The sequence below is a fragment of the Penaeus monodon genome, chromosome 11 (assembly GCF_015228065.2).
Source record: "Penaeus monodon isolate SGIC_2016 chromosome 11, NSTDA_Pmon_1, whole genome shotgun sequence".
NCBI lineage: Eukaryota > Metazoa > Arthropoda > Malacostraca > Decapoda > Penaeidae > Penaeus > Penaeus monodon.
The window spans coordinates 8,979,464-8,991,963 of NC_051396.1; the positions used below are offsets into that span (position 1 = coordinate 8,979,464).

Below are 12,500 nucleotides of genomic sequence, written 5' to 3' on the forward strand. Positions count from 1 at the left end.
ACTATCACATGGTTAATCCTCAAAATAGGATTAAAACCAGTCAACCTGTCATTACCCATTAAGTATTTTATATCATTAACTTCCCAACATAATCATCAAACTTCTCTCTGTTAAATAATTATCACCAGCAACCTATGACCTCTGAGATACCGAGGCAGAGATACCGAGGCATGGCCCTTGTTATGTGAACACGCTTTGTCTGCATGCCAGCTCCTGCCTTCTGCATTCCTAAGCAGGGTAAAGCTTCCTGGAACTTCGCGTGCGGATACTGGGTTTCATAGCCTGCCGCCCACGTTTATTTGGGACAGTGCCAAGGAAGGTGGCAGAAGCAGCACCTATCCCAAGTAAGGGTAAAGATAAGCCAGATATGTGAAGCTGAACCTCGTCCGGGTTGTGCCTATGAAAGGAGCCCGGCCTGTGCCGACTAATGCCGACCCGATTTGTGTGTGTCAGCTGGTGCTGATTCAACCGAGCTTAATCCTTAGCCACCGTGCCACCCAACTACAGCAGTAACCTCCAAGTGACAATAGAAACTTCTCGTGCCTGGGCAGGACGTGAACTGCCGACCCCTCGGATATTGAGGCCGACACGTCACCACTGTATTAGGCCGGAGGCTTTATCCCAAGTGACTGCCTGAGGTTTAAGCTCAGATTGGGGGGGGTGAATCCTGTCTTTGCATAAAGACTGACTACCACCACTATCAAAGGAACTGAAATAGCAAAAGATGAAGCCTTGAAGATTATCCCTCTCAGTAACACAACTCAGTGGCACAACTGCCGAGTGATTTCATCTATTACTGGTTGGACTACAGTGATGGTCACCATCTCCAAGGGTTGTAGCCATAGCCATCTTCAGCAGACTTCAGTATACGGCAGTATACATGGACTGGGTAATGGGTAAACCTGTCTTCCAACGTCAATATGGAGCAACACTGGGCAACGTTTGGGCCACCAATCCTGACTCCGCAGATGATGTTGACATCTTTTCTGAGTGTCTGGAGACCTTAAAAGAGACTCTTGAAATGCTTGGCCATTCGGTCTAGAGGTCTCTTGGACCACGATCCAGGACTTTGGGGGTCAGTTAGAATAACCGGTTCAGTTGGTACATGCTTGTGGCGAAGACATCAAAGTCACACAAAGCCTTGCATATCTTGACAATATAGTCTATGAATATCACACTATATGGATTGGCTTCCTGGGAAGAGCCATGAACTTGCTTAACAAGAATATTTGTGTGGAGGGACTAAGTTATGTGTCTCCAATGACCTGCTCTGGCTCTACGGACACTAGGCTTGACTGCCTTTGGGTGATCCCGTCCATCAGGTTTCTTTACTTTAGAGGAGGACAGTGAGAAGACGTGGCTAAGGCAGACCGATCGTCTGTTGTGAAGTAACGATGGGGCCGTTCACCTACTTAGCGGCTCAATGAGAGGGACCCTCGTGGCTGGAAGCATGGAGTGGCTGCGGCATTGTATCAGATGTCTCATAACTCATCACCTACCGGTCAGTTATTGAATAATTGTCATAAACTGCCTGTCAGTCGTTAAATAATTATCATTAGTAACCTGTCAATTATTAAATGTTTATCAGTAACATATCACTTTACAAATATCAGTCTTCAACGTGTTGCTGGCCATCACGAACCTGTCAGATTAATATAATGAATTTTTCATAATGCAAAAACCATCCAATAGGCTTCAAAAATATCACCAATATCGTTTTTGACTCTGCTCGGTGAATATAACAATGTCTTATTTTGTAAACGGTTTCTCAATTTCGTGTCTACCTCGCAGCCCAATCGATCAGAGGAATAACAATAACAACAAAACTTCCTTTCGCAAAAGAAAATCATTGATTTGGCTTTCACACTACAATCTCGAACGTTACTGCTATGTCGCTCGAGTTCTGAACAAACTTTGTACCAGTGAATGACAAGCGTTTGAGCAATGAGCACTTAAACTACTCGCAATAACAGTTTATTTTGCTTGGCCTTCCACGGCTGGGTTAAGGGGTGTTGTTCGCGTTTCTTGTTCACGTCTTTGAGTTCATGGTTTTTAAAATTAGATGGTCATTTTACATTACACGTAGATACATAGATAAAAATACACACATACACGCACGCATGCACGCACACGCACACCCACACACACACACACACACACACTCGCGCCCGCACAAGCACGCACGCGCACACACACACGCACGTGCGCGCACACACACACACACACACACACACACACACACACACACACACACACACACACACACACACACACACACACACACACACACACACACACACAATCACACATTTCCCCTACAAAACCTAAAAAAAAAAAAAAAAAAAGAAAGAAAAAGAGAAAGAGTGGGGGAAAAAAAAGACATTCTCACTTCAAATTATCATATTTTAGGCCTATATCACTATCGGGTCACTTTTGGGCCAATATTTTCTGATTAGTTTCGGGTCGCAATTTCCTCTTACAGTCCACGTGAACCTCATTACCTCTTATTTATCCTCAAGGCTACACGAGGTCGGAGGTCATCGGGGGAGGCTGTAATATCGCACATTTTGATAAACATTGAGACCGAGAGAGTAAAGGAAAGAGAAGGAGATGAGGTAATAACAATGATAATAATGACAATGGCAATGATAATAAGGGTAATTGTGGTGGTGATGATGGTAAGATGATAATAGGAAGAAAAGGACGAAGGAAGGAAAAAGATGAAGAAAATGACGAAGTAGGAGGAGGAAAAAGAAGAAGAAAAGGACGAAGAAGAAAAAAAAGAACAAGGAAGAAAAAGATGAAGAAGAAAAAGATGAAAAAGATGAAGAAAAAGGAAACGAGAGATCAGGTTACGGCAGTTTGTTAAGGATTTTTTGCATTATTGTGTCGATCAATTTACGTCACTTTCTGCAATTTACGTGATTATGTCACTCTCTCACGTAGACGTAATCTGGTACAGAGTCTCTCCTCTCTCCTTTTCATCTTTCCGTTTCCATGTATTTACGACGTATTTGCCTATTCTATTTTATTCTATTCCCACTATCCTCTCTCTCTCTCTTCTGTTTTTTTTTTATTACCTCTATCTCCTTCTCTCTCTCTCTCTCTTTCTCTCTCTCCATTGCTTTCTTTTTTTACCCAATTTCTCTTCTTCGTATTTCCTTTAGTCTTCGCTTTATCATTCCCCCCCCCCTCCCCCTTTGCGTATTACCGATCTCCCCATCAATCTAAAAAAAAAAATCGCCCAGTCATGCAGAAATAAAATCATAAATAAAATCAAAACCACAACCCCCCCCAAAAAAAAAAAAAAAAAGAAAAGAAAGAAAGAAAGAAAAAGAAAGAAAGAAAGAAAGAAAGAAAGAAAGAAAGAAAAGAAGGAAAGAAAGAAAGAAAGAAAAAAAAGCAACAACAGAAAATTAAAGCGAGAAACAAACAAAGACAAACAAAACCCCAAACCCAAGCCAAAACCCAAACCCTAGAGCCGCCAGAGCCACGAGGACCGACAGCCTCGAACTCGGGGCCGCCACACGACGCCGTTGCTCCGTCGAGCGTCGTTCGATCGTCGCCTTCCTCTCTTAGCCACCAGTACTGCTGCGTCTTCCCCGGCGCGCAGCATAAAACCGAGTTGATTTTAAATGACAGTGACCGACTCACATAAAATGCCAACCGATCGATGTTTCCCGCCATAAAATCGCGACGGCTAACCTGCATGGCGCTGCTCCTCACCCAGCGCGGAGTCAGATTGCGTCATGAGGTTCAGGGGTCGGGGGGGGGGGGGTCGTTGTGATTAAGGGTTGGGGATTCGGGGTTCGCGGTTCGAGATTCGGGATTCGTGGTTCGGGGATTCGGGATTCGGGGTTCGAGATTCGGGATTCGGGGATTCGGGGATTCTGAGTTTCGGGATTCGTTGTTCGTTGTTCGTTGTTCGGGATTCGCAGTTCGGGGTTCAGGGTACGGACATCTGTAGGGAGAAATGCATACAGGTATACAGATAACTATTTATGCATTTGTATACCTATCTATCTATTTATCTATTTACCTATCTATCTATTTAACTATCTCGGTCCATCTATTTACCTTTCTCTCTACCAATTTACCCATCTCTCTCTCTCTCTCTCTCTCCCTGTCTATCTAAACATGTGACTCACAATGTATATACTAAAAAAAAAAAATCTACGTACTGTGTAGTAGATATGGGAAACTAAAGCAGGTTTATTTAAATTTCGACTCAAAAATACGCCCTGATGATCTCGCATTCGCTTGTTTGGTCACGTCAGCGGTCTAATTTACGTGGGTAACTCTTAGACCAGGGTTACAATGCAGACATGGATGACACACCCAGTCAATGCCTTTGGTTCATGCAAATCATCATGACGATAAACACTTTTTTTAAAAGATACTGGGACCTTAAAAAAAATAAAAAACCCAAACCCTTCCAAAAAATGCCTAAAAAAAGGAAATTTAAGTACAAAGTACAGCGGGGAAAAAATGTAGGGCCCGAAATTAAAACCCCATCATTTGGGGCCAGCGCTGGTTGGGAAGACGACCCTCAGAGAAAGAATCTTTTTTTATATTTTGAAGTGTGGGTGCTGGGGAAGTCGCAAGGGAAATGAAAGATACATAGATTCTGTGATCAGCCAGGCCTTTGATACTATTTTTTTTTTTTGTCCGGTTTTTACGGAATTTTAAACACCGGCTCCTTTGACAAAGTCCCGTTAAATTAAAGAAAACGTATACGGGGTTTAACCCTTTTTTAAAAATGGCGTCATAAATTTTTTTCTAGTCATAAGCCATGACTCGCTCCCCCTTTTTCCAAAAACTTTTTAAACTTTTTAAAAAAACCAAAAGAGAGAAGAGAGGGAGGGAAAAAGGGGGGCCCAGGAGAGGGAAGCGGAGGGGGCGAAGGGGGGGAGGGAAAAAGAAAGAGGGGGGGGAGGGGAAAGCAGGAGAGGGGAGGGGGGAGAAAGGAGGAGAGGGAGGAGGGGAAAGGAGGAAAGGGAGGAGGGGAAAGAAAAAGGGGGGAAGGGGGGAAAGAGGAAAAAGGGGGAGAGGGGGAAAAGAAAAGGGGGGGACAGGGGAGAAAAAGGGGGAGGAGAGGGAAAAGGGGGGAGAGAGAGGGGGAGGAAGAGAGAGAAGAGAGGAGAAGGAGGAGGAGGAGAGGGGAGAGAGAGAGGAAAAGAGAGATGAGAGAGGAGAAAAAGGGGGGGGGTGGGGGGGGGGGGGGGGGAGGAAAAAGAAGAGGAGGGAAAAGGGAGGAAAAAAGAAAAAGAAAGGAGGAAGTGGAAGAAAAAGCGGAAGGGAAAAGAAAGAAAAAGGGGGAGGAGGGAAAGGGGGGGAGGGGAAAAGAAAAAGAATAAGAAAAGGAAAAAGAAAAAGAAAAAAAAAATAAGAAAACAGGAAAAAGAAAAAGAAAAAAGGGAAAAAGAATAAGAATAAGGGAAAAAAAGGGGGAAAAAGGGAAAAAGGGGGAATAAAAAAAGGGGAAAAGAAATAAGAAAGGAAATGAAATTTTTGGAAATTTTAAAAATAAGGAAAAAGGGGGAAAAAAGGGGAGGAGGAGGAGGAGGGGAGTTAAAAGGGGAAGGAGGAGGGGGAGGAAAGGGGGAAGGGGGAAAAGGGGGAAAATTAGGGAAAAGGAGGAAAAGGAGGGGGAGGGGATGGGGATTGGGGTGAGGGGGGGGGGGGGAAGGGAAAAAAGGTGGGGAAAAAGGAGGGGGAGGGGGAAAAGGGGGGAGGAGGAAGGAGGAGGGGGATGGGGAGGAGGAGGGGAAAAGGGGAAGAGGAGATGGAGGAAGGAGGAGGGGGAAGGGGGAGGGGGAAAGGGGGAGGAGAAAAAGAGGAAGAGGGAAAAGAGGAGGAAAAAGGGGAGGGAGGGTGGGGGAGGAGGAGGGAGGAGGAAGGGTGGGGGAGGAGGGAAGGGGGGATGGAGGAGGAGGAAAAGGGGGAGGGGGGAGAAGGAGAAAGGGGGAGGAAAAGGGGGGGAAAGGAGGAAAAGGGGGAGGAGGAGGAGGAGGGGGGAGGAGGAAGGGGGAAGGGGGAAGAAGAGGAGGAAGGGGGGAGGGAAAGGGGGAGGAGGGGGGGAGGAAAAGGGGAGGAGGGGATGGGGGAAAGGAGGGGGAAAGGGGGAAGGAGGAGGGGAAGGAAGGAGGGGGAGGAGGGGAGGAGGAGGAGGAGGAAAGGGGGAGGGGGGAGGAGGAGGAGGGGGGGGGAAGGGGGGGAGGGTGGAAGGAGAGGGGAAAAGGGGGGGAAAAGGGGGAAGAGGGAGGAGGAAAGGGGGAAGGGGGCAAAAGGGGGGAAAAAAAAAGATGGGGGGAAAAGGGAAAGGGGGGAAAATAGGTTAAAGGAAAACCCAGGAGGAAGGGGTAGGAAAAAAGAAAAAGGGGGAAGGGAGGGAAAAAAAAGGGGAGATGGGGAAAAGAGGAGGGGAAAGGAAATAAGGAAAAGAAAAAAAGGGAAAAAAAACAACCAAAACCCAAAAAAGGATTTAGGGAAATTTTAAGTACCTAAAAATTGGGAAAAAAGGAGGAGAGGGGAAAAAAAAAAAAAAAAAAAAAAAATAAAACAGATTGAAAAATTTTAAGACCCAAAATTAACAAAAATAAATGGATAAAAAAACCAAAAAAAAAAAACCCAAATTTAAAAAGGAAAAAACAAAATAAAAGAAAAAAATAAAGAACGAAAAAAATAACAAAAAAAAAAAAAAAAAAAAACGAGGAACGAAAAAAAAAACGAAAAAGGGAAAACCCACCACGAAAGGGCCCAAATTTAAATAATTATGTTAAAAACGTTTTTTAATTTAAAAAATGAATACCCCCCCTTTTTAAAACAAAGTATTTTATCTGGGCCCACAAAGGGCCCGGGTTAATTTACGGCCCGGGCCGTCGCCCTAAACCGAGGGGGGCAGAAAGGGGAAAAAAGCAGTTGGGCCCCAAAGGGAAAGGTTTTTACTAAACAAAAGGTTTGGTTGCATTTGGGTTTGGGGGCCGGGGGCGGGGCCCAAATTTAAAAAGGTTTGGGTTTTTTTGGGATTTTTGGGGCCCCCCTTGTTTTCTAAAAAAAACAGGTGGAAAATAGCTATTTTTTGTTTTTGGGGGTTTTGGGGGTCTTCTGGGCTATTTTGGGTTTTTCCTTCCCATCCCGTTGGTTTGTTTTTCTGGGCTATCTGTCTGTCTTTGGTTTTTCAAACTACCCCATCTGTTTAAATTTTTTATTGGTTTTTTCTTAAAAATCTAATTTTTAATTTTTCTGTCTGTCTATCTACTGGTTTTTACGTCTGCCCCTTTTTTTACATTTTATTTATTTCTTTCAAAAATCTTTCTGTCCCACCCATCTACAAACGTTTTTTGTCCCGCTATTCACCCAAACTAAAACATCTACCCATCTTTCTATCAATCGACTTACCTATCTTTCAGTCAATATAATCTACATCAATTATGTATTTGTCTATCTCTATCATCTATCTATCTATCTATACGCGACTTATCTATCTTTCAGTCAATCTAATCTACATCAACTATGTATTTGTCTATCTCTATCATGTATCTATCTATCTATACGCCTTGTCTATCGGTCAGGCGCTGGCCGAGGGGCGACGAGAGTCACTGGAGGTTCGCGAGGCCAGAGTCACGGAGCTGAAACACGACCACTTTGGGGAAGCTCAAGGAGGCCGAGGGAAAGGGGGAGGAGGCCGAGGGAAAGGGGGAGGAGGCGGAGGGAAAGGGGGAGGAGGCCGAGGGAAAGGGGGAGGAGGCCGAGGGAAAGGGGGAGGAGGCGGAGGGAAAGGAGGGGGGGGGAAGGAGGGAGAGGGGAGAGATGGAAGCTCGAGGAAGCCGAGGGAAAGGGGGAGGAGGGGGATGGAAAGGAGGGAGAGGGGAGAGATGGAAGGGGGGAAGGAGGAGGGAGAGGGGAGAGAAGGAAGGGAAGGGGAGGGGAGAGAAGGGGAGGGAGGGGGGGAGGAGGGAGGGGAGAGAAGGAAGGGAAGGGGAGGGGAAAAGGGAACGAAGGACGAAGAGGAAGAGAGGTGGAAGGAGAAGGGACGAAAAAAGAAGGAAGAGGGACGAAGAAGGTGAGAGGAAGAAGAAGGGAGAGAGAAAGAGAAGACGAAGGGCAACGGGGAAGAAGAAAAGGAAGAAGGAATAATAGAGAGGGGAGGGGGGGAAGGAGGCTAGAGGAAGGAGGAAGAGAGAAGGAGGGAAAGGGGGAGGAGGGAATGAGAAAGAGGAAAGGAGGAAAGAGAAAGGGGCGAGAGAAAGATCTAAAGGAATGAAGAGGAGGGAAGGACAACGGAGAAGGAGGAAGGAAGATGAAAAAGAGAAAGGAAGAGGCATAAGAAAGGAGGAGGGAGGAAAAGGAAGACAAGGAAGGGAAAGGAGGGATAAGAACAGAGGAAGAAGAAAGGAAATGGGGAGGAGCAGAGGAAGATAAGTCAATATGGCCTGTTAAATGAAATCATTAAGCCAGTGATCCGCATGGCCCTTTGGAAAAAAGGAAAGGGAAGAGGCGAAGAAAAACGCGAAAGAAGAGGAAAGGAAGGCGGAGAGAGAGAGATCAGTTGGGGGAGGGGAAGGGGAGGGGGGAGATAGGTGTGTGGAGAGAAATGGAAAAATAGAATAGTTCAGAGATTGACTCGGAGTCGTAAACATACACGTAGATATATCCACACACAGACACAGACACAGACACACACACACACACGATACACAAAGTACAAAGACAGAGACAAAAGCAGAAACTCAAACACACATACACACAAACACACAACACAACATCAACAGCCGCTTAAAACACGACTGATCCAAGCCATAGAAAGGGATTAACCTCAAACGCATTATGCTTATAACCCGGTTTTTTCCGCCACGGACGTTATTCGCAGCAGTAAAGCAGACTTCGATATTTGTAAACACAGCTTGACCCTTCATGGACATGAGGTCAGTCACAAGTTCATGAATCCTGCAATTGCACTGCTATGACTTCACTTGTGGCGTCGCTCCTCTGCATAACATTCCATGTTCATTTTACCTCGCTGATTTAACCTCTTCCTTGTGTGAACTTTTGGTTTATTGACATTTCCCGTTCTCTTTAGTGTGGCGTAAATAGTAAATTCCTAGGAGCTGAAATTCTACGTAAGTTTAAGGCCCTATCATACATAGGAGCACTTTTTCCGTACATTTTTGCGTCTGTATTTTACTGTATCTAAGGCTTTTCCTAAGTAAGTAGAAATCCTCCCTGACGAAGACCGTTGCGGCCGTTTTCGTCTGACTAAATTCCGGCTTGATCTTGTGCTACCGACGATCTACACAGCTTGAATGTTTTTTTATTTATTTATTCATTTTACCTTTTTATTGATAAATTAGATAGAATAAGTTAACGTTCACAGAAGTTGATGTTCTAGAATATTTCTGTATACGATACACAAATTTATATTCCTTTAAAATAACGTGACTCGGATGGCGCCATGTTTGTTTAGAAGGGCACTGTGCTTGCTGCCTTTGTAGTGTGATTGGGTCAGTCCATTTGCATACGGAAAGGTTATATGGAAACACACACACACACACACACAAAGAAAGAAAGAAAAAAAAGGAAAAAGTGCCAGTGTGATAGGGCCTTAACAGATACAAATGGATGCACACACGCACACGCACACGCACACGCACACGCACACACACACACACACACACACACACACACACACACACACACATTCTCGAGAACATTAATGCACAGCAACACACGTATCATCTGCAGAAGTACAAGCGCCCAAAGCGACTGAAAACTACACACGCACTCGGGCAGATTAAAGATACATGATGATACATACACACTGAATAAGTTTCTCGCAAGAGCTTCCTCCAAAGCCTCAAACTATCTGTGTATTCTGAGTGTTGTGATTTTGAAGGATTTGATTCCATATTGTACCTTTTCTTTGACGATTTAATTCCTTATGATTTACTTATAGTGTCTCAATATTGATTCCATAACTCGTTTTTTCTTTTTCTTTTTATTATTACATTATATACTTTCATCTTTATAACAGAACACTGGAAAGGAGAAAGACAAAGAAAATTAAGAGACAATAGAAAATATTTGAAATATAATGGAAATAACTATAGAAATGGCGATACTGATTAAAACGACAACATAGTGATATCAGAACTGCAATAAAGTTATAAAGATTGGGAATAAAAACTTTTATCACTATAACAATACGATGATGAAAGTGATAATAGTGATCGTTGTCATAACATTTGTAATTGTATTAATGAACAGATGGTAATAATACTTTTTATTAGCAATGATAATTCGCGATGGACATAAAACTAGTCCAATCAGTATGATAATGTTAATAAAAATAGTAATATAATCATAATATTCCATCATATTATTGGTTTCAAATAACATTAATGAAATAAATCTAACAAGTATAGTTATATCAGCAAGAAAGATGCGAAGACACAATGATCAATATTATGAATATATTTATACTAATGATAGCTGTAATAATACATGCTCCAAAACTAACGACAAATATTGAAGAAAGGCAATGTAAGTTACACTGCATTTCAAGCCATCAAAGGTCTATGCTTCATTTATGCGGGGAAAGCCACAGAAAAAAAAATCACAGACACAGAAATACGTGTCCAAAATTAAATGCAACGGCCACACTGCAGTTGGAAATACGAGGAAGCGTCACGTATTCAGTAGACCTAGAATCCAAATCAGGGGGTACCACTGAAAACGGGAAAGGACCCAAAATGCTTGAATATCTTTTTGTAATGATACTAATGGAACGCCAATCGTCTGTTTTTATTTTATTTTTCTATTTACTTATTTTTTGTGATTTGTGATTTTCTTTTTAGTGGCAGTTTTATTTTTGTTTATTCATTTGTTTATTGACGAGACTCACCTCATTGCAGAAGTAATTTAGACTGTGTGTTCTGATATTGATGATAATGACCATGATGATTTTGATACTGTTGGTCATTTCTGAAATAAAAACAACAATGTTGATAATGATGCTGTTAACTACATTGCTAATAATGTCTAAAAAAAGATATTATAACAGCAACAAAATATGTCGTTAACAAATTAAATAAAACGAACTTAAGTCTCATTTATACTAATTACTGTTATTGTCATTTTTGCTCTTAAAGACAAAGTATAATTGTCATTGGTGTAATTATGTTATATTTGTCTTATTTATTTATATATTAAGTTGATAAGGATAGAGAGAATATTGTTATGCTTATAGCCTGGTTCGGGGAGGGAAATGTGCCATATTATGGAACAATTGCAATATATTATATCAATATGTGTCTCGTTATGCATTATTTGGAAACTTCATGATGATAATGGCTACTCAGAATTGCAATTGTTATTCTTGCTATGATAAGTCTCTAGTTAGTCAGATATGCAGGCATAAGCATACTATTGGCATGTATTAGGGTTAGATGTGCAGGCATCAGCATAGTATTGACATGCAATAGGATTAGATGTGTTCTGCAATATTATTTATTTATATATTTATTTATTTATTTTTTAAGAATTATCATGCTTATTATATGAATACTGATACTGATAACGATAATGCTACAAGGGCAATAAATGTGGTGATTAAGATAACGATAATGCCGATTATGATAAAGATGATGAGAATTATAAAAATGATGATCACAACAGCATTCATAATGAAAGGGTAATTATAATAATGATAAACAAACGATGATAATAAAAATGTTATTGATAATATCAACAATAACAATAATCATTATCATAATGATAATTATAATTATACTAATAATAATGCTAATATCAATAATAACCATAGTGAAAATAGTAATAATAGTGATAATAATAACAATAATGATAATAGTAATAACAATGACAACAATAAAGATAATATTAATAATGATAATAATGATGATGCAAATGATAATACTAATGATAGTAATGATAACAACAATGATGATAATTATAACAGTAATAATGATAATAATGATAATAATAATAATAATAATAATAATAGTAATAATAGTAATAATAGTAATAATAGCAATAATAGCTATAATAGCAATAATGATTATAATGATTATAATGATTATAATGATTATAATAATGATAATGATGATAATGATGATAATGATGATAGTGATGATAGTGATGATGATGATGATAACAACGACAACGATAATGATAATGATAATAATAATGATGATAATAAAAAAAAATAAAGCAATGATAATGATGATGTTGATGATAATAATAATAATAGTAAAAACAGTAATAGTAATAATGATAATGATAATAATTCTAATAATAACGATAATTATAGTATTATAGAAATTATAATAATAATGATAGTAATAATAATAATAATAATAATAATAATAATAATAATAATAACAATAATGATGATAATAATAATAATAACAACAGCAACAACAAAAACAACAACAATAATAATGGTGATGATAATGATAATGATAATAATAATAATGATAATA

At 40.8% G+C, this 12,500-nt stretch overlaps 1 protein-coding gene across 1 annotated transcript in view; it reads right to left on the reverse strand.

The window, feature by feature from the left end:
• The window catches only part of LOC119578720 (transmembrane protein 183-like), a 137,862-nt gene that overhangs the window by 121,307 nt on the left and 4,055 nt on the right, over positions 1-12,500 (reverse strand). The window contains exon 2 of the mRNA XM_037926324.1: positions 10,904-10,983. The gene's annotated coding sequence lies outside the window, so the exon portion shown is untranslated. The remainder of the gene's footprint in view (positions 1-10,903; positions 10,984-12,500) is intronic.